Raw genomic sequence first — 6,888 nt, 5'->3', positions numbered from 1 at the left:
GGCTTCTTTTCACATAGTTTGAGCCAAATTTGCGAGCCCTATCCCATGTCCTCCCGTTGTTCGATTTGTACTTGGAGAAGATCTACCGAACTCTTTGAATCTCACTTTCTCCTGTGAAGATCTACAGGAAAAGGGCCTCTTTAGCATATCATCTACAGATCATTTAGAGAAATCATTTACTTCAAACCAGAAACTATGACATGCCAAACCTGACAAGGGAACAAGAAAAATATCGTCATTACCATTAATGTATACAGGGTGTTACAAAAAGGTACGGCCCATATGATGTATGGATTAGCACGGGGCAATAGCCGTGGCGCCGTACGTTTGTACCGAGACAGATTTCCAGAACGATGGTGTCCCGACAGGAAGACGTTCGAAGCAATTGATCGGCGTATTAGGGAGCACGGAACATTCCAGCCTATGACTCGCGACTGGGGAAGACCTAGAACGACGAGGACAGCTGCAATGGACGAGGCAATTCTTCTTGCAGTTGACGATAACCCTAATGTCAGCGTCAGAGATGTTGCTGCTGTACAAGGTAACGTTGACCACGTCACTGTATGGAGAGTGCTACGGGAGAACCAGTTGTTTCCGTACCATGTACAGCGTGTGCAGGCACTATCAGCAGCTGATTGGCCTCCACGGGTACACTTCTGCGAATGGTTTATCCAACAATGTGTCAATCCTCATTTCAGTGCAAATGTTCTCTTTACGGATGAGGCTTCATTCCAACGTGATCAAATTGTAAATTTTCACAATCAACATGTGTGGGCTGACGAGAATCCGCACACAGTTGTGCGATTATGGCATCAACACAGATTTTCTGTGAACGTTTGGGCAGGCATTGTTGGTGATGTCTCGATTGGGCCCCATGCTCTTCCACCTACGCTCAATGGAGCACGTTATCATGATTTCATACGGGATACTCTACATGTGCTGCTAGAACATGTGCCTTTACAAGTACGACACAATATGTGGTTCGTGCACGATGGAGCTCCTGCACATTTCAGTCGAAGTGTTCGTACGCTTCTCAACAACAGATTCGGTGACCGATGGATTGGTAGAGGCGGACCAATTCCATGCCCTCCACGCTCTCCTGACCTCAACCCTCTCGACTTTCATTTATGGGGGCATTTGAAAGCTCTTTTCTACGCAACCCCGGTACCAAATGTAGAGACTCTTCGTGCTCGTATTGTGGACGGCTGTGATACAATACGCCATTCTCCAGGGCTGCATCAACGCATCAGGGATTCCATGCGACGGAGGGTGGATGCATGTATCCTCGCTAACGGAGGACATTTTGAACACTTCCTGTAACAATGTGTTTGAAGTCACGCTGGTACATTATGTTGCTGTGTGTTTCCATTCCATGATTAATGTGATTTGAAGGGAAGTAATAAAATGAGCTCTAACATGGAAAGTAAGCGTTTCCGGTCACATGTCCACATAACATATTTTCTTTCTTTGTGTGTTAGGAACGTTTCCTAAAAGTTTGGCCGTACCTTTTTGTAATACCCTGCACAAACCGAACCGTTATTTTTAAATTTTCTAATTAATAGTTTAGCAGCGTGAGGAATACAAAAAACGAAAACAAAAAAGTTGGTACTATATCAGTGGGAATCGAACCGATATGTGCAAATTACCAGTCTGACGTTTAGACCATTCATCAACAGTGTCTTCATGACAACAGTGCCTTAAAAAAAGGCCTCATACTCCACGCTTGCACAATGCGCTACATGCAGATTCAAAGCAAAATGCTGACCTGGTGCTGTGAGAAACTTAACGCTCATAGTGCCACAAGGGATGATGTCACAACAGAGCACGCGCCGAAGAAAACAGAAACCTGCATCGCTTCTCTGAGTCGATTGTAGTGTGGATGCTTTCAGTTCAGCACTTGACTGTCCATTTTATTTGCATACCACTAGGCACTGTAAGAGAAATAGTGTAGTTTTAGTGTGATTTCCGGCTCGGACTCGAAGTGAAGTGGCATGGTTTTAGTGCGACATTTACAGTATGCTGTAGTAGAGTAGCAAATACTCTGTTCTTCAGGTTAAGGGTGGCTGCAAATGTGCTCCAGGTTAGGGGCGGGTTAAGGTTAACTCTGAGGCTTACAGACTCAGATTTAAGAATCTGAGGAATGGGCTGCACCCGCCCTGTCATCTAGCTTCAGATTAGGGCATGACTAAACACTTTCGGTAAAGACTACTCCAGGAGGTAAACGCAAACGGAAATCGTCCAACACCGTAAGCAGTGCGATCAAGCCGTCAGATCCTGGAAAGCCTGGCAAGTAGTCGGAGCTTCCTAGACCCTGAACAGAGAAGATACATCCGAAACGAGCACATCTGCTCAGAACCCTCAACATCAATACGCTCCTGAAAACAAGAAAATTAAAGCAATTGATCAATGTTTTGGAAGAGAGGAACATCTTCATAATAGCTTTGCAAGATGCCAGATGAAAAGCCAATAAATTCAGAAACGTTCAGAATCCTTAAGGGGAAACTTGCAGCAAAACGTAGCTCAAGAAGAACATAACTGAATACATCATCAGTTTTTCGTCAGCATCAGAGAGGATTTCACTTCTTTCCTTTAAATCTGAAAATAGAGTTATCTGTTATCAGTGTGCATCCCCTATAATGAAGATAACAAGAGTAACACAGAAAAATGGTACAGCTTTTGGGGAACTCCTCGGCATAATGAGAATTCTTGCTACGTGATTTCAGTCATTTCAGCACATCTGAGAACCAATAAGAGGGGGGAAAGATTTACCACCTTCTACAGAAAATTTAATCTGCAAGTAATGTCCACACACTTCAAAACCCTCCCAAGGAAGAAGGAAACGTGGGTCTCTCCCAACACAGTGCTATGGGAGTTCCAAATTGACCATGTTGCAATAGCAGCCTCTAATCGAATAGAAATACCAAACGTCAAAGTAAGAAACATTGCCAACATCGATAGATTCAGACCACTACCTTTCAGAGATCAAAGTAAGATTTCAGCCGAACAGACCCAAACCGAAAATAAACAATAAACGTAAAATAAACACTGAGCCACTAAAGCAAAACAAAGATAAGTACCTCAAAAATCTGTCTAATATAGAGACGAACAGTTGGGAAGAAATCAAGAAGCCTTAACCAATGCATACAAAGGTTTGGTAGGCCCTCTGCGAAAATGGACGTACAGGTGGTTAAATGAAAAGCCTGATGAAACACTTAAAAGAAAACTGGAATCCTGGAAGAAATGGTACTCCAACAAGCTCGAGGAGAAATGGGAACACGGCAAGAATGAAAGGAAAGAAACATACAAGATTATAAGGAGAAGAGGAAATATGAGAAAAGTGGAGTTGAAAAGGTAGGAGAAGAGTTAAAAACAACAACAGGTCAAAGAGGACCTGCAGGGATATCAACCACCCAATCTGTCTTTTTAGGCCGGCCGTTGCGGCCGAGCGGTTCTAAGCGCTTCGGTCTGGAACCGCGCGACCGCTACGGTCGCAGGTTCGAATCCTGCTTCGGCGTGGATGTGTGTGATGTCGTTAGGTTAGTTAGGCTTACTTAGTTCTAAATCCAGGAGACTGATGACCTCAGATGTTAAGTCCCATAGTGCTTAGAGCCATTTGAACCATTTGCTCAAAGCCATTTGAACTATATCCGTCTTTTAGGCGAACAGATGGGAGCACTGTTACAAACGACAAAGAAAACTGTCAGCTCTCGGCAGATTATTTCAAAGCGCTGATATAATGGAAATGTCGTGTAGCTAGGGCCTCCCGTAGGGTACACCGTTCGCCTGGTGCAAGTTTTAGAGTTGACGCCACTTCGGCGACTTGCGTGTCGATGGGGATGAAATGATGATAAGGACAACACAACACCCAGTCCCTGGGCGGAGAAAACCTCCGACCCAGTCGGGAATCGAACCCGGGCTGTTGGGTATGACATTCCGTCGCGCTGACAACTCAGCTACCAGGGGCGGACAAAGCGCTTGTGAACTCTTTAGAGCCTCAGGGAAGACGGGATGCTCATAAAGAAATCCACAATAAGTTACATTGCAAACCACTAAGCCTCAGTGACATCAGGTAGATAATCAATGAGCTCAAGGATAATAAGGCACCAGGTAGTCGCTGCAGACGGAATACACCGCCTTATAGAATAAATATGGAAAATGGAAAAGATATTGACAGATGGAAATATAGGACCACACAACCACTTCGTGAAAAAAGTAACCGAACAATTATAGAGGGATCACGTAACTTTCAGTTGCTTCCGAGGTGCTCTTCAAAGTCCTGCTGCGCAGAATTGATGGACAGACCGATCACTTCGTTGGAGAATATCAAGATGGTTTCCAAAAAGGCAGGTCATGCGCGGAACAGATATTCAACCTGAAGAGCATCCTGCGACCTAGAGCAATAAGAAGCCAGAACACAGTAGTAATTTTTGTCAACTTCATACAAGCATACGGGTCAACTGAGGGACAAACTTTATTTAACGCTTTAGAGGAATGCGGAACTGACAGAAAAACGAGGGGAACCGTAAATCAAGGCCCGACAGACACCATCTCTAAAGTTAAGTTTTTTGTAGAAATCTCTGAGCCCTATCAAATAAAGACAGGGGTCAGGCGAGGCGTCGGATTGTCCCCAGCTTTCTTCACTATCGTCCTGAAGAAGACAATGAGAACCTGGGAAGAATCTCCTAAAGTGGAAGGAATAAGTGAATACACCTTGGAAAAAAAAGGAAACAACTTGGAAATCGGGTGCTTAGCTTTTGGCGATGGCCTCGCACTTTTAACTACCGACCGGAAACATGAGCAAACAATGACGGAGATCCTGCATGAAAGCGCTGGAAAAACGGGTCTCAAATCTCATATGGAAAGACGGAATATATGGAACACGGACGCCAAGGAGAGAAATACCTAGAAGTAAAATATGGAAAGATTGAAAGGACAGACACATTGAAATCTTAGTAAAATGGACAAGTAAAATATGGAAAGATTGAAAGGACAGACACATTGAAATGTTAGGAGAATGGACCCCACCCAGTGGACTGGATGAAGAGGCAGTTAGGGGAAGAGTTAGAAATCAGAGCTTGCTAACAAACAAATACAGAACGAGTTCAACAAACGAGCGATATCCGACAAGGCCAAAATCAGGCAGTGCAATTCAGTTCTAAAATCAGCAGGATTCTATACTTCGGAGTGTCTTATTCTAAACAAAAAGGGACAGCTGAAAGAACTTGAAAAGAAAGAAAGGAAAATTCTCAGACGTCAGGAGACTATTTACGGAACTTGGAAGAATAGGAAAAACAAAGTCTACAAGCACTCCGAAAAATTGGACACAATACGGAAACGACGGTTGAAATCTTTTGGACCCCTAGCATGAATGGACGAATACCGTCTGAGCAATAAGTTCTTCGATTGCATCACGTCGTTAAAGATAATCTCTTAGTGGGTAGAAGAGGAGATGCAGAAGCAACTGGTATTGCGCTGGAGATGATTCAAAAGAGAGAAGAATTCAGAAGCTAAGTTAACAGCATAAAATTATTTGAAGAGAAACCACGAACGTGGAGGTCCACACAGTACATTTCCAAGGAGGAGAGAAAGAAAAGAAGCGAAAGAATGAAGAGGTCCTGGAAATGAGGGAAAGAAAGGACAAAAAGCTTTAGATCTACGATGTCAATGGTTGGCCAAATTTGGAATAATAATAGTAATAATAACACTGTGTAGGCCCTGCAACAGTGAAGTATCCATCACATAGTTGTGTTGCGCTGTCAGTTAATTTGTTTATCCGTTGCGAAGTGAACAATGAAGCAATTTCCGGTTCAATAACCCAGGGAGGGTATTATCACGGCATATGTGGCGTATATGTCTCAAATTTACTGTCATAGGCGCATCTCAAAAAGTATGGGTGTAGTAGCTGGATCAGGCGAAGATATCTGTACAATATAAAATAAATTGTTGATGGTGTACAGCAAACAGTCACAAATCGTTTTCATGTTACTATACTCAAAAAGTACCGTTGCCGGTTTCGAATTTTTTACAATTCATCACCAGACTTTTTTCATCCTTACATAAAGCATGAAAAACCCGTCTGACGATGAGCTGTAAAAAATTCGAAACCGGTAACGGTACTTTCTGAATAATCTGACCTGAAACCGATTTGTGGCTGGTTGTTGTACACCCTAAACAATTTACTTTATATAACAGCCACGGTCTCCAACCATCTCTACATATGACAAAACTGAAGATGTCTGTATATTCATTTCAAAAATAATGTAATTGTTGGTAAACTTTATAGTCAGTATTAGAGTCTTTTTAAATAGTCATTATTTTTTAAAAATAATTTACTGAACCCTTTTGTTTTTATCTCCGATAAAATTTAATTTTACCACCATGACGTAATTAATTCCAGGTTAGGAGCCACTGCCACACACGAATAGTTTCAACTTTACCCTAGTACCAACTAACAAGATGGAAGTGCTGTGTTGATGTGATTCGTCAGGTCGATGTCTTGTTACAACTGATACGTGACTACAGGTCATGCTGCGACGCTACCTAAACTAAAGTGCGCGTCATATATCTTGGCGGCCGATTTTAGGTTCGTTCTGCGCATCTGACGTCACAAAACACAGTCAGCCAATGAACAGAGAACGATGTTGCCAGATCTCGACAGCAGTGCAGAGCACGGACGAGTGTCTTCAGTTTTAGAAACGTTCAGTCATAAATAAAGTAATAGAACAAAAGCAATGTCTTGATAGCAGACTTTCTTTTACAGAAAGTTTGGAAAAAGCATTCTTTATACCAATTGCTTCATATTCTATTAATTAATTAAACCAAACAAGCAATAAGACTCCTAATTCAGGCGATAGCAAGGAAAGGTGTTTGTTTCAATCTCACGAAATG

Source organism: Schistocerca piceifrons, chromosome 4 (assembly GCF_021461385.2).
Source record: "Schistocerca piceifrons isolate TAMUIC-IGC-003096 chromosome 4, iqSchPice1.1, whole genome shotgun sequence".
Classification (NCBI taxonomy): Eukaryota; Metazoa; Arthropoda; class Insecta; order Orthoptera; family Acrididae; genus Schistocerca; species Schistocerca piceifrons.
The sequence above is the reverse complement of the archived record's forward strand: the minus strand, read 5'-3'. Positions refer to the sequence as shown.